Source organism: Oncorhynchus keta, unplaced genomic scaffold (genome assembly GCF_023373465.1).
Source record: "Oncorhynchus keta strain PuntledgeMale-10-30-2019 unplaced genomic scaffold, Oket_V2 Un_contig_3675_pilon_pilon, whole genome shotgun sequence".
In the NCBI taxonomy this organism is placed as follows: Eukaryota; Metazoa; Chordata; class Actinopteri; order Salmoniformes; family Salmonidae; genus Oncorhynchus; species Oncorhynchus keta.
In genome coordinates this window covers 1-24,890 of record NW_026287366.1, presented here as the reverse complement: position 1 = coordinate 24,890, position 24,890 = coordinate 1, and the positions used below count along the sequence as shown (strand labels likewise).

At 48.0% G+C, this 24,890-nt stretch overlaps 1 long non-coding RNA gene across 1 annotated transcript; it reads left to right on the top strand.

Moving 5' to 3' along the window:
• Positions 1-23,337: 23,337 nt before the first annotated feature.
• On the top strand, positions 23,338-23,834 carry LOC127924111 (uncharacterized). Its single transcript, XR_008116799.1, has 3 exons — positions 23,338-23,425; positions 23,495-23,634; positions 23,704-23,834. It is a non-coding gene; the product is annotated as an uncharacterized LOC127924111 (long non-coding RNA).
• Positions 23,835-24,890: the final 1,056 nt, after the last annotated feature.

The window sequence follows — 24,890 nt, the reverse complement described above, 5'->3', positions numbered from 1 at the left end:
CAGAGGAGACAGACAGGGAAGACAGACAGGGAAGACAGACAGGGAAAGAGATGAGAACAGAGGAGACAGACAGGGAAGACAGACAGGGACGACAGACAGGGAAGACAGACAGGGAAAGAGATTAGAACAGAGGAGACAGACAGGGAAGACAGACAGGGACGACAGACAGGGAAGACAGACAGGGAAGACAGACAGGGAAAGAGATGAGAACAGAGGGAAGACAGCATATGATTAATGAATCATCAGGAGGTGAAATCCAAAACTGACCTTGGATCATTAACTCTGGGACGACTACATCTCTATTTCTAGTTTTGCATCTCTTCAATAATACTTCCCGTTGACCCCCACCAAGTGACCTCTCATCTTTGATTTTTGCTCTGCCCTCTTTGTAGCCAGTTCAGATACGGGAGGGGTTCACCAGCTGATAGAACCTAGAGGATCTTTAGGGAGAAGAGGAGAGAGGGATGAAGTGAAGGAGAGAGAGAGACTGTTATTGGGAAAATAAGGTAGAGACGATGTTCAACATGGCGTCCACACTAAAGTGGCTGCAGATGCTGAACAACCTGGACACACGAGGACAAACCAGCGTAGTTATAGAAACAGAAATAATGAAGTGTCTTGTTGTTCTCCACGGTCGGCCCTCTGGCCTATTCGTTGAAGGTGGAAGGAGCCACAGTTATACACCTGAGCCTGCTTACTGCACAACACCATCCATCAATCAGGAGGCTGAATCACATCCGGCCCTGATTGGGAGTCCGATTAGGCGGCGCTCAATTGGCCCAGCGTCGTCCGGGTTTGGCCGGGGGGGGGTAGGCCGTCATTGTAAATAAGAACGATACACTTAACTGACTTGCCTAGTTAAATAAAGATTAAATTAAGCGTGTAGGTGGTGGTTGTGGGTGTCTAGTTGTTCTACATTACATTAAGCGTGTAGGTGGTTTTGGTGACTCTTCAAACAGCCTGTTTTGTTCATGTGCTGACGTCACCCTCACCTCAACAGCTCCGTCACCTGAGAAGTAGAAATCAAAGGGAGAGAAACTGAGTATTGAACAACTGTAGTTGATATAGCTGAGTGAATGGGTGGCTCCTAAAAGAGCCATTGGTTGTGCCTAGAGTAGCCTGTGGCACAAGGTGTTGCCAGGGAACAGCACCCTCTTCCAAGAAGTAGGAGGGGAGTTAGCCTGCAGTGTAGCTAGTTAGCAGCTCATTGGAGTTAGCCTGCAGTGTAGCTAGTTAGCAGCACATTTGAGTTAGCCTGCACTGTAGCTAGTTAGCAGCTCATTTGAGTTAGCCTGCACTGTAGCTAGTTAGCAGCTCATTTGAGTTAGCCTGCACTGTAGCTAGTTAGCAGCACATTGGAGTTAGCCTGCAGTGTAGCTAGTTAGCAGCTCATTTGAGTTAGCCTGCAGTGTAGCTAGTTAGCAGCACATTTGAGTTAGCCTGCAGTGTAGCTAGTTAGCAGCTCATTTGAGTTAGCCTGCAGTGTAGCTAGTTAGCAGCACATTTGAGTTAGCCTGCAGTGTAGCTAGTTAGCAGCTCATTTGAGTTAGCCTGCACTGTAGCTAGTTAGCAGCACATTGGAGTTAGCCTGCATTGTAGCTAGTTAGCAGCACATTTGAGTTAGCCTGCATTGTAGCTAGTTAGCAGCACATTTGAGTTAGCCTGCACTGTAGCTAGTTAGCAGCTCATTTGAGTTAGCCTGCACTGTAGCTAGTTCGTTAATAGTAATTATTTTATTATTTTTTTACATTTTCTAAATGAATTTATTTAATTAAATAGGTTTTCCCAGCCTTGTGGATGATTGGAGACAGGGCAATACAGTGTGATTGTCATCAGAGCGGTTTAGAGCATATTACTATTTACCTGTGAATAAATTAATTAAGCGGAAGATGGGTTCCTCTATTTACCTGTGAATAAATTAATTAAGCGGAGAATGGATTCCTCTATTTATCCATTTAATAACCAGAGTGGAAAGCCTTGGCCAGGTCGATGAATATAGCTGCACAGTAATGTCTCTTATCGATGGCGGTTCTGATTTAATAACCAGAGTGGAAAGCCTTGGCCAGGTCGATGAATACAGCTGCACAGTAACGTCTCTTATCGATGGCGGTTCTGATTTAATAACCAGAGTGGAAAGCCTTGGCCAGGTCGATGAATACAGCTGCACAGTAACGTCTCTTATCGATGGCGGTTCTGATTTAATAACCAGAGTGGAAAGCCTTGGCCAGGTCGATGAATACAGCTGCACAGTAACGTCTCTTATCGATGGCGGTTCTGATTTAATAACCAGAGTGGAAAGCCTTGGCCAGGTCGATGAATACAGCTGCACAGTAATGTCTCTTATCGATGGCGGTTCTGATTTAATAACCAGAGTGGAAAGCCTTGGCCAGGTCGATGAATACAGCTGCACAGTAATGTCTCTTATCGATGGCGGTTCTGATTTAATAACCAGAGTGGAAAGCCTTGGCCAGGTCGATGAAGACGGCTACACAGTACTGTCTCTTATCGATGGCGGTTATGATTTAATAACCAGAGTGGAAAGCCTTGGCCAGGTTGATGAAGACGGCTACACAGTACTGTCTCTTATCGATGGCGGTTAAGATATCGTTTAGGACCTTGAGTGTGGCTGAGGTGCCCCCATGACCAGCTCGGAAACCAGATTGCATAGCGGAGAAGGCACGGTGGGATTCGAAATGGTCGGTCATCTGTTTGTTAACTTGGCTTTCGAAAACCTTAGAAAGGCAAGGTAGGATGGATATAGGTCTGTAGCAGTTTGGGTTTAGAGTGTCTCCCCCTTTAAAAAGGGGGATGACCGTGGTAGATTTCCAATCTATGGGAATATCAGACGATACGAAAGAGAGGTTGAACAGGCTAGTAATAGGGGTTGCATAAATTTTGGCAGATAATTTTAGAAAGAGAGGGTCCAGATTGTCTAGCCTGGCTGATTTGTAGGTGTCCAGATTTTGCAGCTCTTTCAGAACATCTGCTATCTGGATTTGGGAGAAGGAGAAATGGGGGAGGTTTGGGCGAGTTGCTGTGGGGTGTGCAGGGCTGTTGACCGGGGTAGGGGTAGCCAGGTGGAAAGCATGGCCAGCCGTAGAAAAATGCTTATTGAAATGTTCAATTATAGTGTATTTATCGGTAGTGACAGTGTTTCCTATCCTCAGAGCAGTGGGTAGCTAGGAGGAGGTGCTCTTATTCTCCATGGACTTTACAGTGTTTCCCAGAACGTGGAGTTTGTGGGCTAAAAATATTTTGCTTTCCAACTGCTGGGAGGTGCCCCTAGTCTTGAGAAAACCCCATGTTCTTATTCTCCATGGACTTTACAGTGTCCCAGAACGTTTTGGAGTTTGTGCTGCAGGAAGCAAATTTCTGTTTAAAAAAGATAGACTTTGCTTTCCTAACTGCCTGTGTATATTGGTTCCTAACTTCCCATGTTAGTGCCCCTAGTCTTGAGAAAACCCCATGTTAGTGCCCCCTAGTCTTGAGAAAACCCCATGTTAGTGCCCCTAGTCTTGAGAAAACCCCATGTTAGTGCCCCCCTAGTCTTGAGAAAACCCCATGTTAGTGCCCCCCTAGTCTTGAGAAAACCCCATGTTAGTGCCCCTAGTCTTGAGAAAACCCCATGTTAGTGCCCCTAGTCTTGAGAAAACCCCATGTTAGTGCCCCTAGTCTTGAGAAAACCCCATGTTAGTGCCCCTAGTCTTGAGAAAACCCCATGTTAGTGCCCCCTAGTCTTGAAAAACCCCATGTTAGTGCCCCCTAGTCTTGAGAAAACCCCATGTTAGTGCCCCCTAGTCTTGAGAAAACCCCATGTTAGTGCCCCTAGTCTTGAAAAACCCCATGTTAGTGCCCCTAGTCTTGAGAAACCCCATGTTAGTGCCCCTAGTCTTGAGAAAACCCCATGTTAGTGCCCCCTAGTCTTGAGAAAACCCCATGTTAGTGCCCCCTAGTCTTGAGAAAACCCCATGTTAGTCTTGAGAAAACCCCATAGTCCCCTAGTCTTGAGAAAACCCCATGTTAGTGCCCCCTAGTCTTGAGAAAACCCCATGTTAGTGCCCTAGCCTTGAGAAACCCATGTTAGTGCTAGTCTTGAGAAAAGTCTTGAGAAAATGCCCCATGTTAGTGCCCCCTAGTCTTGAGAAAACCCCATATTTGCGCTTAGTATTTGCCCCCTAGTCTTGAGAAAACCCCATGTTTGTGCCCCCTAGTCTTGAGAAACCCCATGCGCCCCTAGTCTTGAGTGCTAGTCTTGAGAAAACCCCATGTTTGTGCCCCTAGTCTTGAGAAAACCCCATATTTGTGCACCTAGTCTTGAGAAAACCCCATGTTTGCCCCTAGTCTTGAGAAAACCCCATGTTAGTGCCCCTAGCCTTGAGAAAAAACCCCATATTTGCGCTCCTAGTCTTGAGAAAACCCCATATTTGCGCTCCTAGTCTTGAGAAAACCCCATATTTGCGCCCCTAGTCTTGAGAAAACCCCATATTTGCGCCCCTAGTCTTGAGAAAACCCCATGTTAGTGCCCCTAGTCTTGAGAAAACCCCATGTTAGTGCCCCTAGTCTTGAGAAAACCCCATGTTAGTGCCCCTAGTCTTGAGAAACCCCATGTTAGTGCCCCATGTTAGTGCCCCTAGTCTTGAGAAAACCCCATGTTAGTGCCCCTAGTCTTGAGAAAACCCCATGTTAGTGCCCCTAGTCTTGAGAAAACCCCATGTTAGTGCCCCTAGTCTTGAGAAAACCCCATGTTAGTGCCCCTAGTCTTGAGAAAACCCCATGTTAGTGCCCCCTAGTCTTGAGAAAACCCCATGTTAGTGCCCCTAGTCTTGAGAAAACCCCATGTTAGTGCCCCTAGTCTTGAGAAACCCCATGTTAGTGCCCCTAGTCTTGAGAAAACCCCATGTTAGTGCCCCTAGTCTTGAGAAAACCCCATGTTAGTGCCCCCTAGTCTTGAGAAAACCCCATGTTAGTGCCCCTAGTCTTGAGAAAACCCCATGTTAGTGCCCCTAGTCTTGAGAAAACCCCATGTTAGTGCCCCTAGTCTTGAGAAAACCCCATGTTAGTGCCCCTAGTCTTGAGAAAATCTGTGTTATGCCCCTAGTCTTGAGAAACCCCGTGTTAGTGCCCCTAGCCTTGAGAAAACCCCATATTTGCGCTCCTAGTCTTGAGAAAACCCCATATTTGCGCCCCTAGTCTTGAGAAAACCCCATATTTGCGCCCCTAGTCTTGAGAAAACCCCATATTTGCGCCCCTAGTCTTGAGAAAACCCCGTATTTGCGCCCCTAGTCTTGAGAAAACCCCATGTTAGTGCCCCTAGTCTTGAGAAAACCCCATGTTAGTGCCCCCAGTCTTGAGAAAACCCCATATTTGCGCCCCTAGATACTTGGTAGGAGGCAGACCGCCCCTATTCCACTCCGTGTTTTGCCGGGTGCTGTGGAGCGGTGACTGGGCTATGAGCCGTGTGTGTCTCGTCCCTGGATTTCTAGTTTCCTCCGTTGACAGAAACACAGAGGCGCTGTATCTAGTAGGGGGTCTAGGGCACAAGTTATATTAACAGAGAGCTCAAGGTGCTGCTTCATGTAGCGGAACGACGTCGGGCTGTTTTACTCAAGGCGGATTCTTGTTCAGAGAGAGAGGAAAGGACGAGAGAGAGATTCTGCTATGAGCTGAACGGATTGAAATAATAAGTTAATTGTGATTTTCGGATGATAAACATTTGACATTCTGCAGCGAGCAGGGAGAAAGTAATAATCACGGACGGAAGAAGGAGCGTTTCACCGCGCGGATTGACCAGCCGTTCGGCTCGTCTATAACGGATTTATTACCGATGACTACAATGTGGAGAGTACGAGTGGTGTGTTGCACTTTATCGATGCTGTCCCTGTCATGTGGAGGAGATATTAAAGCGAAAACCTGCAGTGATGTTAGACAAGCATATACCGCCAAAGGGTTCAGTCTTGTCAATGTACCTCATCAAGAAATGTCAGGTAAGACTGGGGGGGATACATACATGCCTGTAGAATAATCTACTGTCGGTTTTCTTTCCTTCCATACAAGTTCTGTTGGTGATGTCTGTTTTCGTTCCTGGCTTGTCTAACAGTTGGCTACAGTAGTTAATGGCATGTAACTCCACGAGGGTACGTCAATTATAATCACATGAATAGAAGAAGTGCGCCTCGGGATATTTACTACGCCAACCGTTCACACGGGATAGATACAGCATGGGATATGACGATCTTATTCCATCCAAGGAATCAGATATCATTTTCTGACGGAAGAATCTGCCATAGTTTCGCCATCAACAGGTTGTACTGTTGGCCTGTAGGTTCACTTCAGACAGTGTTGCACATCTTGGGGAAAAGCGGGCAGACCACTTGATGATGTTTTTAGGGAGGGTTATGGTTAGAGGGAGATGATGTCTATAGGGAGGGTTAGAGGGAGATGATGTCTTTAGTTATGGTTAGAGGGAGATGATGTATTTAGTTATGGTTAGAGGAGATGATGTCTTTAGTTATGGTTAGAGGAGATGATGTCTATAGGGAGGGTTAGAGGAGATGATGTATTTAGTTATGGTTAGAGGGAGATGATGTCTTTAGGGAGGGTTAGAGGGAGATGATGTCTTTAGTTATGGTTAGAGGGTTAGGTGATGTATTTAGGGAGGGTTAGAGAGGATGTCTTTAGTTATGATGATGTCTTTAGTTATGGTTAGAGGAGATGATGTCTTTAGTTATGGTTAGAGGAGATGTCTTTAGTTATGGTTAGAGGAGATGTGTCTTTAGTTATGGTTAGAGGAGATGATGTCTTTAGGGAGATGGTTAGAGAGGAGATGATGTCTTTAGTTATGGTTAGAGGGAGATGATGTCTTTAGTTATGGTTAGAGGAGATGATGTATTTAGTTATGGTTAGAGGAGATGTCGTCTTTAGTTATGGTTAGAGGAGATGATGTCTTTAGTTATGGTTAGAGGAGATGACTTTAGTCTTTAGAGAGAGATGATGGGGAGGGTTAGAGGAGATGATGTCTTTAGTTATGGTTAGAGAGATGATGTCTTTAGGGAGGGTTAGAGATGTCTTTAGATTATGTATTTTCAGTTATGGTTAGAGGAGATGATGTCTTTAGTTATGGTTAGAGGGAGATGATGTCTTTAGTTATGGTTAGAGGAGATGATGTATTTAGTTATGGTTAGAGGAGATGATGTCTTTAGTTATGGTTAGAGGAGATGATGTCTTTAGTTATGGTTAGAGGAGATGATGTCTTTAGTTATGGTTAGAGGAGATGTCGTCTTTAGTTATGGTTAGAGGAGATGATGTCTTTAGTTATGGTTAGAGGAGATGTCTTTAGTTATGGTTAGAGGGAGGTGATGTCTTTAGGGAGGGTTAGAGGAGATGATGTCTTTAGTTATGGTTAGAGGAGATGATGTCTTTAGTTATGGTTAGAGGAGATGTCTTTAGTTATGGTTAGAGGGAGGTGATGTCTTTAGGGAGGGTTAGAGGAGATGATGTATTTAGTTATGGTTAGAGGAGATGATGTCTTTAGTTATGGTTAGAGGAGGTGATGTCTTTAGTTATGGTTAGAGGAGATGATGTCTTTAGTTATGGTTAGAGGAGATGATGTCTTTAGTTATGGTTAGAGGAGATGTTGTCTTTAGTTATGGTTAGAGGAGATGATGTATTTAGTTATGGTTAGGTTAGGAGATGATGTCTTTAGTTATGGTTAGAGGAGATGATGTCTTTAGTTATGGTTAGAGGAGATGATGTCTTTAGTGATGTCTTTAGTTATGGTTAGAGGAGATGATGTCTTTAGTTATGGTTAGAGGAGATGATGTCTTTAGGGAGGGTTAGAGGAGATGATGTCTTTAGTTATGGTTAGAGGAGATGATGTCTTTAGTTATGGTTAGAGGAGATTATGTCTTTAGTTATGGTTAGAGGAGATGATGTCTTTAGGGAGGGTTAGAGGAGATGATGTCTTTAGTTATGGTTAGAGGAGATGATGTCTTTAGTTATGGTTAGAGGAGATGATGTCTTTAGTTATGGTTAGAGGAGATTATGTCTTTAGGGAGGGTTAGAGGAGATGATGTCTTTAGTTATGGTTAGAGGAGATGATGTCTTTAGTTATGGTTAGAGGAGATTATGTCTTTAGTTATGGTTAGAGGATATGTGATGTCTTTAGTTATGGTTAGAGGAGATGTCTTTAGTTATGGTTAGAGGAGATGATGTCTTTAGTTATGGTTAGAGGAGATGATGTCTTTAGGGAGGGTTAGAGGAGATGATGTCTTTAGTTATGGTTAGAGGATATGATGTCTTTAGTTATGGTTAGAGGAGATGTCTTTAGTTATGGTTAGAGGGAGGTGATGTCTTTAGGGAGGGTTAGAGGAGATGATGTCTTTCCTGCCTAACCCACAGGTAGCCTAACCCACAGGTAACCTAACCCACAGGTAGCCTAACCCACAGGTAACCTAAACCACAGGTAGCCTAACCCACAGGTAACCTAACCCACAGGTAACCTAACCCACAGGTAGCCTAATCAAATCAAATCAAAATCAAATCAAATTTTATTTGTCACATACACATGGTTAGCAGATGTTAATGCGAGTGTAGCGAAATGCTTGTGCTTCTAGTTCCGACAATGCAGTAATAACCAACGAGTAATCTAGCTAACAATTCCAAAACGACTGTCTAATACACAGTGTAAGGGGATAAAGAATATGTACATACAGTTATATGAATGAGTGATGGTACAGAGCAGCATAGGCAAGATACAGTAGATGGTATTGAGTGCAGTATATACCTATGAGATGAGTATGTAAACAAAGTGGCATAGTTTAAAGTGGCTAGTGATACATGTATTACATAAAGATGCAGTCGATGATATAGAGTACAGTATATACGTATGCATATTAGATGAATAATGTAGGGTATGTAAACATTATATTAAGTAGCATTGTTTAAAGGGGCTAGTGATATATTTTACATCATTTCCCATCAATTCCCATTATTAAAGTGGCTGGAGTTGTGTCAGTGTCAATGGTGCGTTGGCAGCAGCCACTCAATGTTAGTGGTGGCTGTTTAACAGTCTGATGGCCTTGAGATAGAAGCTGTTTTTCAGTCTCTCGGTCCCAGCTTTGATGCACCTGTACTGACCTCGCCTTCTGGATGATAGCGGGGTGAACAGGAAGTGGTTCGGTGGTTGTTGTCCTTAATGATCTTTATGGCCTTCCTGTAACATCGGGTGGTGTAGGTGTCCTGGAGGGCAGGTAGTTTGCCCCGGTGATGCGTTGTGCAGACCTCACTACCCTCTGGAGAGCCTTACGGTTGAGGGCGGAGCAGTTGCCGTACCAGGCAGTGATACTGCCCGCCAGGATGCTCTCGATTGTGCATCTGTAGAAGTTTGTGAGTGCTTTTGGTGACAAGCCAAATTTCTTCAGCCGCCTGAGGTTGAGGAGGCGCTGCTGCGCTTCTTCACGACGCTGTCAGTGTGGGTGGACCAATTCAGTTTGTCTGTGATGTGTATGCCGAGGAACTTAAAACTTGCTACCCTCTCCACTACTGTCTCATCGATGTGGATAGGGGTGTTCCCTCTGCTGTTTCCTGAAGTCCACAATCATCTCCTTAGTTTTGTTAACGTTGAGTGTGAGGTTATTTTCCTGACACCACACTCCGAGTAACCAACAGGTAGCCTAACCAACAGGTAGCCTAACCCACAGGTAGCCTAACCCACAGGTAGCCTAACCCACAGGTAACCTAACCCACAGGTAGCCTAACCCACAGGTAACCTAACCCACAGGTAGCCTAACCCACAGGTAACCTAACCCACAGGTAGCCTAACCCACAGGTAGCCTAACCCACAGGTAACCTAACCCACAGGTAGCCTAACCCACAGGTAACCTAACCCACAGGTAGCCTAACCCACAGGTAGCCTAACCCACAGGTAGCCTAACCCACAGGTAACCTAACCCACAGGTAACCTAACCCACAGGTAGCCTAACCCACAGGTAACCTAACCCACAGGTAGCCTAACCCACAGGTAGCCTAACCCACAGGTAGCCTAACCCACAGGTAACCTAACCCACAGGTAACCTAACCCACAGGTAGCATAACCTTTACTTTACAGTAGTCCATGGTGTCCGATGATGACCTCCAGGTTTCCATGTGGGTTCATATTATAAGTCATATTTATTTGTGAGTGTTGTTAAAACATGTAACATAGTGGTGTGTAGCAGGCCAGTAGGTGTCTCCTTCCACACAGGCCAGTAGGTGTCTCCTTCCACACAGGCCAGTAGGTGTCTCCTTCCACACAGGCCAGTAGGTGTCTCCTTCCACACAGGCCAGTAGGTGTCTCCTTCCACACAGGCCAGTAGGTGTCTCCTTCTACACAGGCCAGTAGGTGTCTCCTTCCACACAGGCCAGTAGGTGTCTCCTTCCACACAGGCCAGTGTCTCCTTCCACACAGACCTGTAGGTGTCTCCTTCCACACAGGCCAGTAGGTGTCTCCCTCTACACAGGCCAGTAGGTGTCTCCTTCCACACAGGCCAGTAGGTGTCTCCCTCTACACACACAGGCCAGTAGGTGTCTCCTTCCACACAGGCCAGTCTCCTTCCACACAGGCCAGTAGGTGTCTCCACACAGGCCAGTTCCACACAGGCCAGTAGGTGTCTCCTTCCACACAGGCCAGGCCAGTAGGTGTCTCCTTCCACACAGGCCAGTAGGTGTCTCCTTCCACACAGGCCAGTAGGTGTCTCCTTCCACACAGGCCAGTAGGTGTCTCCCTTCCACACAGGCCAGTAGGTGTCTCCTTCCACACAGACCAGTGGTGTCTCCTTCCACACAGGCCAGTAGGTGTCTCCTTCCACAGGCCAGTAGGTGTCTCCTTCCAGGCCACTCCTTCCACACAGGCCAGTAGGTGTCTCCTTCCACACAGGCCAGTAGGTGTCTCCTTCCACACAGGCCAGTAGGTGTCTCCTTCCACACAGGCCAGTAGGTGTCTCCTTCCACACAGGCCAGTAGGTGTCTCCTTCCACACAGGCCAGTAGGTGTCTCCTTCCACACAGGCCAGTAGGTGTCTCCTTCCACACAGGCCAGGCCAGTAGGTGTCTCCTTCCACACAGATAGGTGTCTCCTTCCACACAGGCCAGTAGGTGTCTCCTTCCACACAGGCCAGTAGGTGTCTCCTTCCACACAGGCCAGTAGGTGTCTCCTTCCACAGGCCAGTAGGTGTCTCCTTCCACACAGGCCAGTTGTCTCCTTCCACAGATAAGGGTTTCATTACAGGCCAGTCTGTCTCCTTCCACACAGGCCAGTAGGTGTCTCCTTCCACACAGGCCAGTAGGTAGTGTGTCTCCTTCCACAGGCCAGTAGGTGTCTCCTTCCCACAGGCCAGTAGGTGTCTCCCTTCCACACAGGCCAGTAGGTGTCTCCTTCCACACAGGCCAGTAGGTGTCTCCTTCCACACAGGCCAGTAGGTGTCTCCCTCTACACAGGCCAGTAGGTGTCTCCTTCCACACAGGCCAGTAGGTGTCTCCCTTCCACACAGGCCAGTAGGTGTCTCCCTCTACACAGGCCAGTAGGTGTCTCCTTCCACACAGGCCAGTAGGTGTCTCCTCCACACTTTGAGGCCAGTAGGTGTCTCCTTCCACAGGCCAGTAGGTGTCTCCTTCCACACAGGCCAGTAGGTGTCTCCCTCTACACAGGCCAGTAGGTGTCTCCTTCCACAGGCCAGTAGGTGTCTCCTTCCACACAGGCCAGTAGGTGTCTCCCTCTACACAGGCCAGAGGTGTCTCCTTCCACACAGGCCAGTAGGTGTCTCCTTCCACACAGGCCAGTAGGTGTCTCCTTCCCAGGCCAGTAGGTGTCTCCTTCCACAGGCCAGTAGGTGTCTCCTTCCACACAGACCAGTAGGTGTCTCCTTCCACACAGGCCAGGTTGCTGATACTTATAATAGGGATTTATAACCCTAACTCCTTAAGGCTTAGTTTTAATTCACGCTCTGCCCTTTGGCAAGATAAGGGTTTCATTATCTGTTGTGTTGTAATCACATTTAGTTTTAATGCAGGAAAGCAGCTTAAAATGTCTGAGTGGAGAGAGGACTGGAGTTCCACGAGAGGAGAGGAAAGTGGAGTGGAGTAGAGAGGAGAGGAGTAGAAGGGGGGAGGAGAGGAGATGAGATGAGATGAGAGGAGGAGGGAGTAGAGGGGGAGAGAAACACATGAGGGGCCAGAGACAAGGTTAATCCCTCCATATAAACACTTTGAGAGAGGAGAGGAGAGGGGGGGAGAGGAGAGGGGGAGAGGAGGGAGGGGAGGAGGGAGAGGGAGAGGAGAGAGGGAGGGGAGGGAGAGAGAGGAGAGGAGGGGAGAGGAGAGGAGAGAGGAGGAGGAGAGGAGAGGAGAGGAGAGGAGGAGGAGAGGAGAGGAGGGGGAGAGGAGAGGAGAGGTGGGGAGGGGGAGAGGAGAGGGAGGGAGAGGAGAGGAGGAGGAGAGGAGAGGGAGGGAGAGGGAGAGGAGAGGAGAGGAGGAGGAGAGGGAGAGGAGAGGGAGGGAGAGGAGGGGGAGAGGAGGAGGAGGGGGAGAGGAGAGGAGAGGAGAGGGGGGAGAGGAGAGGAGAGGGAGAGGGAGAGGAGGAGAGGAGAGGAGAGGAGAGGAGAGGGGATGAGAGGACAGGAGAGGGGGGAGAAGAGGGTGGGAGGGAGAGGAGAGGAAGAAAAATAAAAAGAGGAGAGGAGGGAGAGGGAGGAGAGAGAGGACAGGAGAGGAGAAGGGGAGAGGAGCGAAGAGGAGAGGGAGGAGGAGGAGAGGAGAGGAGAGGAGAGGAGGGAGGAGGGGAGAGGAGAGGAGAGGGATGAGAGGACAGGAGAGGGGAGAAGAGGGTGGGAGTGGAGAGGAGAGAAGAAAATAAAAGAGGAGAGGAGGGGAGAGGGGGAGGGAGAGGGACAGGAGAGGAGAGGAGCGAGGAGGGGGGGAGGAGCGAAGAGGGAGGAGGGGAGAGGGAGGAGAGGAGAGGAGAGGAGGAGGGGAGAGAGGAGAGAGAGGAGAGGGGAGAGCAGAGGAGGCAGAGAGGGAGAGCAGAGGGGAGAGGGAGAGAGCAGGGGAGAGGGAGAGGAGAGGAGGAGGAGAGAGGAGAGGAGAGAGAGGAGAGGAGAGGGGATGGGAGGAGGAGAGGAGAGAGAGAGAAGAGGGGGAGGGGAGGAGAGGAGAGGAGAAGAGGGGGAGAGGAGAGGGGAGGAGAGAGAGGAGAAGGGGAGAAGAGGGTGGAGAGGAGAAGAAAATAAGAGAAGAGGGGAGGAGGAGGGGAGGGGAGAGAGGAGAGAGGAGAGAGGGAGGAGGAAGGGGGAGAGGAGAGGAGAGGAGAGGACAGGAGAGGAGAGGAGGAGAGGAGGGTAGAGGAGAGGATGGTAGAGGGGAGAGGAGGGGTAGAGAGGAGGGAGAGGAGGGGAGGGGGAGGGGAGAGGAGGAGGAGAGAAGAGAAGAGGAAGGTAGAGGGAGAGGAGAGGAGGGGAGAGAGAAGAGGAGGGAGAGGAGTGGAAGGGGAGAAGAGGGGGAGGGGAGGAGAGGAGGGGGAGGGGAGAGGAGAGGAGAGGAGAGGAGGGGAGGGGAGGGGGGGAGGGGAGAGTAGGGAGAGTAGAGGAGTAGGGAGAGAGAGGAGAGGAGAGGAGAGGAGAGGAGAGGAGGAGGAGGGAGAGGGAGGAGAGTAGGAGGAGAGGAGAGAGGGAGGGGAGAGAGGAAAGGAGAGGGGAGAGGGGAGAGAGGAGAGGAGAGGAGAGGGAGAGGGAGGGGAGAGGAGGGGAGGAGAGAGAGGAGGAGGGAGAAGGAGGGAGAGGAGAGGAGAGGGGATGAGAGAGGACAGGAGAGGGGGGTGAAGAGGGTGGAGGGGAGAGGAGAGAAGAAAATAAAAGAGGAGAGGAGAGGAGAGTCAGGAGAGGAGAGGGAGAGGAGCGAAGAGGAGGGGGAGAAGAGGGGGAGAGGAGAAGAGGAGGAGGGGAGAGGAAAGAGAGGAGGGGAGAGCAGAGGAGAGGGGAGAGAGGGGAGAGGGAGGAGGAGGAGGGAGTAGAGGGGGAGGAGAAGAGAAGAGGAGGAGGGAGGAGAGGAGAGAGAGGAGAGAAGAGGATAGGAGGAGGAGAGGGGAGGAGAGGAGAGAAGAGGAGAGGAGGAGGAGGAGGGGAGAGGAGAGAAGAGGGGGGAGAGGATAAGAGGAGAGAGGAGAGGGGAGGAGAAGAGAGGGGGGAGAAGAGGGTGGGAGAGGAGAAGAAAATAAGAGAAGAGGAGAGGAGGGAGGGAGGGGAGGAGGAGAGGAGGGGAGAGGAGAGGAGAGGAGAGGAGAGGAGAGGAGAGGAGGGGAGCAAACAGGAGAGGAGAGGGAGGGTAGAGGAGGAGAGGAGAGGAGGGTAGAGGAGAGGAGAGGAGAGGAGAGGAGGGGAGAAGAGAAGAGGAGGAGAGAAGGGAAGGTGAGAAGAGGGGAGGAGAGGAGAGGAGAGGGAGAGGAGGGGAGGGGAGAGAGAGGAGAGGGGGGAGGGGGAGGGGAGGGGAGGGAGAGGAGAGGAGAGGAGAGGAGAGGAGAGGAGAGGAGAGGAGAGAGGGAGAGGAGGGGAGGGTAGGGTAGAGTGGTAGAGGGAGGAGGAGGGGAGGGGAGAGAAGATTAGAGAGAGGAGAGGAGAGGAGAGAGGAGAGGAGGAGAGGAGGAGGAGAGAGGAGAGGAGAGGAGAGGAGAGGAGAAGAGAAGAGAAGAGAAGAGAGAGAAGAGAAGAGAAGAGAAGAGAAGAGAAGAGAAGAGAAGAGAAGAGAAGAGAAGAGAAGAGAGGACAGACAGGACAGGACAGGACAGGACATGGTGGAGAGGTGAGAAACACATGAGGGATTGAGGAAAAGGGAGAGAAGATTAGAGGAGGAGAAGAGGAGGGAGGGTAGAGGAGAGGGAGGATGGTAGAGGAGAGGAGGGTAGAGGAAAGGAGATAAGAGAAGAGAAGAGAAGAGGAGGAGAGAGAAGGGGAAGGAGAGGAGAGGAGAGGAGGAGGGGAGGGGAGGGGAGGAGGAGGGGAGGGGAGGGGAGAGGAGGGGAAGGGGAGAGGAGAGGAGGGGAGAGGAGGAGAGGGAGGGGAGGGGAGGAGAGGAGAGGAAGGGAGAGGAGAGAGGAGAGAGGAGAGGAGAGAGAAACACATGAGGGGCCAGAGTTAGTGTTTTATCATATATAAGCACGATGAGGTTGGCTTCATCAGCTAGCAGGGGTTGTTTTACTAATCTATACTGTCAGCTGTTCCTCCCGCCCCTCTATCCCTCTCCTCTCCCCTCCCCTCTATCTTTCTTCTCCCCTCTCCTCTCATCTCATCTCATCTCCTCTCCCTCTCGCCTCCCCTCTCCTCTGTTTATCCATATATAAACACGATGAGGTTGAAGCTTCATCAGCTAGCAGGGGTTGTTTACTAATCTATACTGTCAGCTGTTCTCCTCTCCTCTCTCTCATCTCATCTCCTCTCATCTCCTCTCGCCTCCTCTCCTCTGTTTTATCCATATATAAACACGATGAGGTTGAAGCTTCATCAGCTAGCAGGGGTTGTTTTACTAATCTATACTGTCAGCTGTTCCTCCCTCTCCTCTCCTCTCCTCTCCTCTCCTCTCCTCTCCTCTCCCTCTCCTCTCCCTCTCCTCTCAATATCTCCTCTCTCCCCTCTCCTCTCCTCTCCTCCACTCTCCTTCCTCTCCTCTCCTCTCCTTCCTCTCCTCTCCTCTCCTCTCCTCTCCTCTCCTCCTCTCCTCTCCACTCTCTCTCCTCATCTCTTCCTCCCTCCCGCTCCCCTCTTCTCTTCCTCCGTCTCCTCTACTCTCCCTCCCCTCTTCTCTTTCCTCCCCTCCCCTCTACCCTTCCTCCCTCCCTCTCCTCTTCCTCCCTCTCCTCTGCAGACCATAAATGTCATGCCTGTGCAGAAACATTTTGATCACCGCTAGCTAGGTGTTCCTGGCCAGTCTGTCCTCAGTCCAAGATATTGAATGTATCTGCATGTGTGGTATTCTGATATCTAGACCTTCACAAACAGACATTTGTGTTTCTCTGCCCTTTGGGAATATGAACCCAGCTGTTAGGGAACAGGCGCAGGGTGAGGGTGCATGGAATGGAATTGATTCAGTCTAATAGAGATGTGTTTGAATCGTTACAGTTCATGGAATTGATTCAGTCTAATAGAAGATGTGTTTGAATCATTACAGTTCATGGAATCATGATTCAGTCAGTCTAATAGAGATGTGTTTGAATCATTACAGTTCATGGAATTGATTCAGTCTAATAGAGATGTGTTTGATGTGTTTGAATCAGTTAATAGCAGTTCATGGAATTGATTCAGTCTAATAGAGATGTGTTTGAATCATTACAGTTCATGGAATTGATTCAGTCTAATAGAGATGTGTTTGAATCGTTACAGTTCATGGAATTGATTCAGTCTAATAGAGATGTGTTTGAATCATTACAGTTCATGGAATTGATTCAGTCTAATAGAAGATGTGTTTGAATCATTACAGTTCATGGAATTGATTCAGTCTAATAGAGATGTGTTTGAATGGTTACAGTTCATGGAATTGATTCAGTCTAATAGAGATGTGTTTGAATCGTTACAGTTCATGGAATTGATTCAGTCTAATAGAGATGTGTTTGAATCATTACAGTTCATGGAATTGATTCAGTCTAATAGAGATGTGTTTGAATCATTACAGTTCATGGAATTGATTCAGTCTAATAGAAGATGTGTTTGAATCGTTACAGTTCATGGAATTGATTCAGTCTAATAGAGATGTGTTTGAATCGTTACAGTTCATGGAATTGATTCAGTCTAATAGAGATGTGTTTGAATCATTACAGTTCATGGAATTGATTCAGTCTAATAGAGATGTGTTTGAATCGTTACAGTTCATGGAATTGATTCAGTCTAATAGAGATGTGTTTGAATCATTACAGTTCATGGAATTGATTCAGTCTAATAGAGATGTGTTTGAATCATTACAGTTCATGGAATTGATTCAGTCTAATAGAGATGTGTTTGAATCGTTACAGTTCATGGAATTGATTCAGTCTAATAGAGATGTGTTTGAATCATTACAGTTCATGGAATTGATTCAGTCTAATAGAGATGTGTTTGAATCATGGTTCATGGAATTGATTCAGTCTAATAGAGATGTGTTTGAATCGTTACAGTTCACAATTGATTCAGTCTAATAGAGATGTGTTTGAATCATTGCAGTTCATGGAATTGATTCTAATAGAGATGTGTTTGAATCATTACAGTTCATGGAATTGATTCAGTCTAATAGAGATGTGTTTGAATCGTTACAGTTCATGGAATTGATTCAGTCTAATAGAGATGTGTTTGAATCATTACAGTTCATGGAATTGATTCAGTCTAATAGAGATGTGTTTGAATCGTTACAGTCATGTGATTCAATCTAATAGAGATGTGTTTGAATCATTACAGTTCATGGAATTGATTCAGTCTAATAGAGATGTGTTTGAATCATTTACAGTTCATGGAGATTGATTCAGTCTAATAGAATGTGTTTGAATCGTTACAGTTCATGGAATTGATTCAGTCTAATAGAGATGTGTTTGAATCGTTGCAGTTCATGGAATTGATTCAGTCTAATAGAGATGTGTTTGAATCATTACAGTTCATGGAATTGATTCAGTCTAATAGAATGTGTTTGAATCATTGCAGTTCATGGAATTGATTCTGTCTAATAGAGATGTGTTTGAATCATTACAGTTCATGGAATTGATTCAGTCTAATAGAGATGTGTTTGAATCGTTGCAGTTCAAAAGAATTGATTCTGTCTAATAGAGATGTGTTTGAATCGTTACAGTTCATGGAGATTGATTCAGTCTAATAGAGATGTGTTTGAATCGTTACAGTTCATGGAATTGATTCAGTCTAATAGAGATGTGTTTGAATCATTACAGTTCATGGAATTGATTCAGTCTAATAGAGATGTGTTTGAATCGTTACAGTTCATGGAATTGATTCAGTCTAATAGAGATGTGTTTGAATCGTTACAGTTCATGGAATTGATTCAGTCTAATAGAATGTGTTTGAATCATTACAGTTCATGGAATTGATTCAGTCTAATAGAGATGTGTTTGAATCGTTACAGTTCATGGAATTGATTCAGTCTAATAGAGATGTGTTTGAATCATTACAGTTCATGGAATTGATTCAGTCTAATAGAGATGTGTTTGAATCGTTACAGTTCATGGAATTGATTCAGTCTAATAGAGATGTGTTTGAATCATTACAGTTCATGGAATTGATTCAGTCTAATAGAGATGTGTTTGAATCGTTATTCAGTTCATGGGAAAGAGACGGATTCAGTCTACCTAGATAAAGTGGACTTTGTGGTTGAAGTACTATACCAGGGTTAGGCTGTGACCTTTAACCTGGGTTAGGCTGTGACCTTTAACCTGGGTTAGGCTGTGACCTTTAACCTGGGTTAGGCTGTGACCTTTAACCAGGGTTAGGCTGTGACCTTTAACCTGGGTTAGGCTGTGACCTTTAACCAGGGTTAGGCTGTGACCTTTAACCTGGGTTAATCTGTGACCTTTAACCTGGGTTAGGCTGTGACCTTAACCTGGGTTAGTCTGTGACCTTTAACCAGGGTTAGGCTGCTGACCTTTAACCTGGGTTAATCTGTGACCTTTAACCAGGGTTAGTCTGTTACTTTTAACCAGGGTTAGTCTGTGTGGACCTTTAACCAGGGTTAGGCTGTGACCTTTAACCAGGGTTAGGCTGTGACCTTTAACCAGGGTTAGGCTGTGACCTTTAACCTGGGTTAGGCTGTGACCTTTAACCAGGGTTAGGCTGTGACCTTTAACCAGGGTTAGGCTGTGACCTTTAACCAGGGTTAGGCTGTGACCTTTAACCAGGGTTAGGCTGTGACCTTTAACCAGGGTTAGTCTGTGACCTTTAACCTGGGTTAGTCTGTGACCTTTAACCTGGGTTAGTCTGTGACCTTTAACCTGGGTTAATCTGTGACCTTTAACCTGGGTTAGGCTGTGACCTTTAACCTGGGTTAGTCTGTGACCTTTAACCAGGGTTAGGCTGTGACCTTTAACCTGGGTTAATCTGTGACCTTTAACCAGGGTTAGTCTGTTACTTTTAACCAGGGTTAGTCTGTGTGGACCTTTAACCAGGGTTAGGCTGTGACCTTTAACCAGGGTTAGGCTGTGACCTTTAACCAGGGTTAGGCTGTGACCTTTAACCAGGGTTAGGCTGTGACCTTTAACCTGGGTTAATCTGTGACCTTTAACCTGGGTTAGGCTGTGACCTTTAACCTGGGTTAGTCTGTTAGCTTTAACCAGAGTTAGTCTGTTACCTTTAACCAGGGTTAGTCTGTTACCTTTAACCAGGGTTAGTCTGTGACCTTTACCCAGGGTTAGTCTGTGACCTTTAACCAGGGTTAGTCTGTGACCTTTAACCAGGGTTAGTCTGTTACCTTTAACCAGGTTAGTCTGTGACCTTTAACCAGGGTTAGTCTGTGTGGACCTTTAACCAGGGTTAGTCTGTGACCTTTAACCAGGGTTAGTCTGTCTATGACTTCTCAGTTCTATTACTTCAGAGCTCTATCAGTTCTGACTTCTCAGAGCTCTATCAGTTCTATGACTTCTCAGAGCTCTATACTTCTCAGTTCTCTCTGTCTTTTCAGAGCTCTATCACTACTCAGATCTCTGACTTCTCATAGCTGTCTGTCTTCTCAGTTCTATGACTTCTCAGTTCTCTGTCTTTTCAGAGCTCTATCACTTTTCAGAGATCTGTCACTTCAGAGCTCTATCACTACTCAGATCTCTGTCTTCTCAGAGCTCTATCACTTCTCAGAGCTATGTCTTCTCAGAGCTCTACCACTTCTCAGAGCTATGTCTTCTCAGAGCTCTCTGTCTTCTCAGAGCTCTATCACTTCTCGGAGCTCTGTCTTCCAGAGCTCTCTGTCTCTCAGAGCTCTCTGTCTTCTCAGAGCACAGCTGTCTTCTCAGAGCACAGCTGTCTTCTCAGAGCACAGCTGTCTTCAGAGCACAGCTGTCTTCTCAGAGCACAGCTGTCTTCTGAAAAGCCGGTTAGCGGTGATCAAATGCTTGTTAAGATTCACATAAAGCCACACCACAGATAATTAGATTTAATGTCTCCAAATAACCTTTTCCCTAAATACACTGAAGGCTGTTGTATCCCTCTGTACAGGAGATGGAGAAAGCACTCTATTATAGCTAATTAGCTATGCTAACTAAGGGACGTCAGAAAGAAGCACACACACACACTAACTTCACAAATTTCTCAAAGAATCAATATCCGATAGTCACACCATGCATCATATGTTTTGATTTCTACGACATTCTAAGGTTTGTATCATTCACGACTAAAGTGGTCAAATAACTGTAAATCTATTGTACAGGGCCTGTTTCAAATGCTGACTTTTAGGCTCAACACAGCCACTTGGTATGAGCTCTCTGCTCTGGGATATGGCCTTTCCGGTTCATTCAGCTCAGTTCAAGTATATTCTTCTCACTATGAAATCATATCAAATACTGGCAGGGGACTTGTCAGCATATGTAGTCAGCTAAATGAACAAGCCTACAGGCTATAGCATGGAGACGTGGTGTTCTCCACAGCAGGACAGTGTCAGGGTTCTAGTGGAGACGTGGTGTTCTCCACAGCAGGACAGTGTCAGGGTTCTAGTGGAGATGTGGTGTTCTCCACAGCGGTACAGTGTCAGGGTTCTCCACAGCAGTACAGTGTCAGGGTTCTAGTGGAGATGTGGTGTTCTCCACAGCAGGACAGTGTCAGGGTTCTCTCCACAGCAGGTGTTCTCCACAGCAGGACAGTGTCAGGGTTCTCCACAGCAGTACAGTGGGGTTCTAGTGGTGTTTCTCCACAGCAGGACAGTGTCAGGGTTCTCCACAGCGGTACAGTGTCACGGTTCTAGTGGGCGTGGTGTTCTCCACAGCAGGACAGTGTCAGGGTTCTAGTGGAGATGTGGTGTTCTCCACAGCAGGACAGTGTCAGGGTTCTCCACAGCAGTACAGTGTCAGGGTTCTAGTGGAGATGTGGTGTTCTCCACAGCAGGACAGTGTCAGGGTTCTCCACAGCGGTACAGTGTCACGGTTCTAGTGGAGACGTGGTGTTCTCCACAGCAGTACAGTGTCAGGGTTCTAGTGGAGATGTGGTCTTCTCCACAGCGGTACAGTGTCAGGGTTCTAGTGGAGATGTGGTCTTCTCTACAGCAGGACAGTGTCAGGGTTCTCCACAGCGGTACAGTGTCAGGGTTCTAGTGGAGATGTGGTCTTCTCTACAGCAGGACAGTGTCAGGGTTCTAGTGGAGATGTGGTCTTCTCTACAGCAGGACAGTGTCAGGGTTCTAGTGGAGATGTGGTCTTCTCCACAGCAGTACAGTGTCAGGGTTCTAGTGGAGATGTGGTGTTCTCCACAGCAGGACAGTGTCAGGGTTCTAGTGGAGATGTGGTCTTCTCTACAGCAGGACAGTGTCAGGGTTCTAGTGGAGATGTGGTCTTCTCCACAGCGGTACAGTGTCAGGGTTCTAGTGGAGATGTGGTGTTCTCCACAGCAGGACAGTGTCAGGGTTCTAGTGGAGATGTGGTCTTCTCCACAGCAGGACAGTGTCAGGGTTCTAGTGGAGATGTGGTCTTCTCCACAGCAGGACAGTGTCAGGGTTCTAGTGGAGATGTGGTGTTCTCTACAGCAGGACAGTATCAGGGTTCTAGTGGAGATGTGGTGTTCTCCACAGCAGGACAGTGTCAGGGTTCTAGTGGAGATGTGGTCTTCTCCACAGCGGTACAGTGTCAGGGTTCTAGTGGAGATGTGGTCTTCTCCACAGCGGTACAGTGTCAGGGTTCTAGTGGAGATGTGGTCTTCTCCACAGCAGTACAGTGTCAGGGTTCTCCACAGCAGTACAGTGTCAGGGCTCTAGTGGAGATGTGGTCTTCTCCACAGCAGTACAGTGTCAGGGTTCTAGTGGAGATGTGGTCTTCTCCACAGCAGTACAGTGTCAGGGTTCTCCACAGCAGTACAGTGTCACGGTTCTAGTGGAGATGTGGTCTTCTCCACAGCAGTACAGTGTCAGGGTTCTAGTGGAGATGTGGTCTTCTCCACAGCAGTACAGTGTCAGGGTTCTAGTGGAGATGTGGTGTTCTCCACAGCAGTACAGTGTCAGGGTTCTCCACAGCAGTACAGTGTCAGGGTTCTAGTGGAGATGTGGTCTTCTCCACAGCAGTACAGTGTCAGGGTTCTAGTGGAGATGTGGTCTTCTCCACAGCAGTACAGTGTCAGGGTTCTCCACAGCAGTACAGTGTCAGGGTTCTCCACAGCGGTACAGTGTCAGGGTTCTAGTGGAGATGTGGTCTTCTCTACAGCAGGACAGTGTCAGGGTTCTCCACAGCAGTACAGTGTCAGGGTTCTCCACAGCAGTACAGTGTCACGGTTCTAGTGGAGATGTGGTGTTCTCCACAGCAGTACAGTGTCAGGGTTCTCCACAGCAGTACAGTGTCACGGTTCTAGTGGAGATGTGGTCTTCTCCACAGCGGTACAGTGTCAGGGTTCTAGTGGAGATGTGGTGTTCTCTACAGCAGGACAGTGTCAGGGTTCTCCACAGCAGTACAGTGTCAGGGTTCTAGTGGAGATGTGGTGTTCTCCACAGCAGTACAGTGTCAGGGTTCTCCACAGCAGTACAGTGTCACGGTTCTAGTGGAGATGTGGTCTTCTCCACAGCGGTACAGTGTCAGGGTTCTAGTGGAGATGTGGTGTTCTCTACAGCAGGACAGTGTCAGGGTTCTCCACAGCAGTACAGTGTCAGGGTTCTAGTGGAGATGTGGTCTTCTCTACAGCAGTACAGTGTCAGGGTTCTAGTGGAGATGTGGTCTTCTCCACAGCAGTACAGTGTCAGGGTTCTAGTGGAGATGTGGTGTTCTCCACAGCAGGACAGTGTCAGGGTTCTAGTGGAGATGTGGTCTTCTCCACAGCAGTACAGTGTCAGGGTTCTAGTGGAGATGTGGTGTTCTCCACAGCGGTACAGTGTCAGGGTTCTAGTGGAGATGTGATGTTCTCTACAGCAGGACAGTGTCAGGGTTCTCTACAGCAGGACAGTGTCAGGGTTCTAGTGGAGATGTGGTGTTCTCTACAGCAGGACGGTGTCAGGGTTCTCTACAGCAGGACAGTGTCAGGGTTCTTCACAGCGGTACAGTGTCAGGGTTCTCCACAGCAGGACAGTGTCAGGGTTCTAGTGGAGATTTGGTCTTCTCCCACAGCAGGACTTTACACTGAGACCAGGTCACAGCAGAGAGATATCTCATCAGACATGCTGATGGACTGTGGGAAAGGCTTTACACTGAGACCAGGTCACAGCAGAGAGATATCTCATCAGACATGCTGATGGACTGTGGGAGAGGAGCTTTACACTGAGACCAGGTCACAGCAGAGAGATATCTCATCAGACATACTGATGGGCTGTGGGAAGGAGCTTTACACTGAGACCAGGTCACAGCAGAGAGATATCTCATCAGACATGCTGATGGACTGTGGGAGAGGAGCTTTACACTGAGACCAGGTCACAGCAGAGAGATATCTCATCAGACATGCTGATGGACTGTGGGAGAGGAGCTTTACACTGAGACCAGGTCACAGCAGAGAGATATCTCATCAGACATGCTGATGGACTGTGGGAAGGAGCTTTACACTGAGACCAGGTCACAGCAGAGAGATATCTCATCAGACATGCTGATGGACTGTGGGAGAGGAGCTTTACACTGAGACCAGGTCACAGCAGAGAGATATCTCATCAGACATGCTGATGGACTGTGGGAGAGGAGCTTTACACTGAGACCAAGTCACAGCAGAGAGATATCTCATCAGACATGCTGATGGACTGTGGGAGAGGAGCTTTACACTGAGACCAAGTGTGTGTACTGTGTGTGTGTGTGTGTGTGTGTGTGTGTGTGTGTGTGTGTGTGTGTGTGTGTGTGTGTGTGTGTGTGTGTGTGTGTGTGTGTGTGTGTGTGTGTGTGTGTGTGTGTGTGTGTGTGTGTGTGTGTACGGTGGGTTTGTGTGTTTGTACTGTGTGTGTGTACGGTAGGTGTGGGTGTTTACTGTGTGTGTGCGGTGAGTGTATGTGTACTGTGTGTATGGTGGGTGTGTGTGTACTGTGTGTGTGTATGGTGGGTGTGTGTATGGTGAGTGTGTGTATGGTGAGTGTGTCTGTGTTACTGTGTGTGTGTGTGTGGTTGTGTGTTCGAGCATCCTTCTCCAGAGATCATGACCACACTGAGCCAGATTGAGGAGAGACTCCAGACTCCACCTTCAGAGACATGATCCACCTGTGTTAGTGGTGATGAGGTGGGGAGAGACATGGGGGAGTGGTGTCTGTGTTAGATGTTAGTGGTGATGATGTGAGAGACATGGGGGAGTGGTGTCTGTGTTAGATGATGAGGTGGGGGAGGGTGTCTGTGTTAGAGGTGATGGGTGAGGAGAGACATGTCTGTGTTAGATGTGATGAGGTGGGGGAGTGGTGTCTGTGTTAGTGGTGATGAGGTGGGGGGTGGTGTCTGTGTTAGAGGTGATGAGGTGGAGGAGTGGTGTCTGTGTTAGATGTGATGAGGTGGGGGAGTGGTGTCTGTGTTAGTGGTGATGAGGTGGAGGAGTGGTGTCTGTGTTAAGAGGTGATGAGGTGGGGAGTGGTGTCTGTGTTAGAGGTGATGAGGTGCGGGAGTGGTGTCTGTGTTAGTGGTGATGAGGTGGGGGAGTGGTGTCTGTGTTAGAGGTGATGAGGTGGGGGAGTGGTGTCTGTGTTAGAGGTGATGAGGGGTGGGAGGAGGGTGGAGTGGTGTCTGTGTTAGAGGTGATGAGGTGGAGAGAGACATGGTGGAGTGGTGTCTGT